This window comes from Pteropus alecto, unplaced genomic scaffold (assembly GCF_000325575.1).
Source record: "Pteropus alecto unplaced genomic scaffold, ASM32557v1 scaffold669, whole genome shotgun sequence".
Lineage (NCBI taxonomy): Eukaryota > Metazoa > Chordata > Mammalia > Chiroptera > Pteropodidae > Pteropus > Pteropus alecto.
The window spans coordinates 300,485-301,462 of NW_006442554.1; positions in this window are offsets into that span (position 1 = coordinate 300,485).

A 978-nucleotide genomic window follows, 5' to 3' on the forward strand; every position below is an offset into this window, starting at 1 on the left:
GCCTGACAGTGGATGTCACTCTATTATAGTGCATGTCTGCATGTATGTCTAGGAAAAGTTTACATGAATACGATAGAACATATTTGTGTAAATCACATGGTACGTGTGTCTCTTTTCCTGTGGCGTGAGGCCTGTTTTCCCCAAATTTGTGACTAAGGGTCTTTTACTACCTCTCCGAGCTCTTTCAGTCCCCCATCTTTCATCTGGAAGCACACCCCTAAGCCACCATCACTGTGGCTTCCTCTCATTCCTCAAAAGCCGCTCCCCTGCCATTCCAGATTCTAGACCTGCTGACTGGGCTCACTGCCAGATCTAGCCAGGTCTAGACTCCACAAACACCCCACAGGCCGCTGCCTGGGGGATGCTGCCTCAGCGATGCTGCCTTTGACCAGCGTGTCTCCCGCTGTGGGTCGGGGGGGGGGGGTTATCCCTCCCGGGCAAATGGACAGGATCTTCCAGGATCCCCGGCTTCAGTTTCATGGCGGAAGCCATCGGTCCTCTATAGGGTCCTTGCCATTGGTGAGAAGCACACTTCGGAGGCAGGATCCTGGATAGCCACAGGCCAGACTTTTTAGAAGCCAGGCCTGGCGTTATCCCCGCACTTAATAGTGAAGCAGCAGCGGCAAACCAACTTCCTAGGAAAAGAAGGGGTGCAATTATTTTTTTAAGTTTATATCTACACATACATACACACATAAATACATACATACATACATACAACCCGTGGAACAACCAAAACAAATGCAGTTGCTGCAAAGGGATTCCCAAAACTGATTTCCTCTTCGCGCGCCCCCTCATTTGCATACAGGCCCCACCCCAACGAAGATCCGGGCACATATTTGCATAAGCGGGCACTTGAAACGTTGAGGGTGGTATGCAAATAAGGTCTGCCTCCCATTGGCTGGGGTACAGCAGGTGCCGCGTCCGGATTGATCAAAGCCAAGTGGGCGGGGCTATCGCCCAGGGCGACTCTCTCGG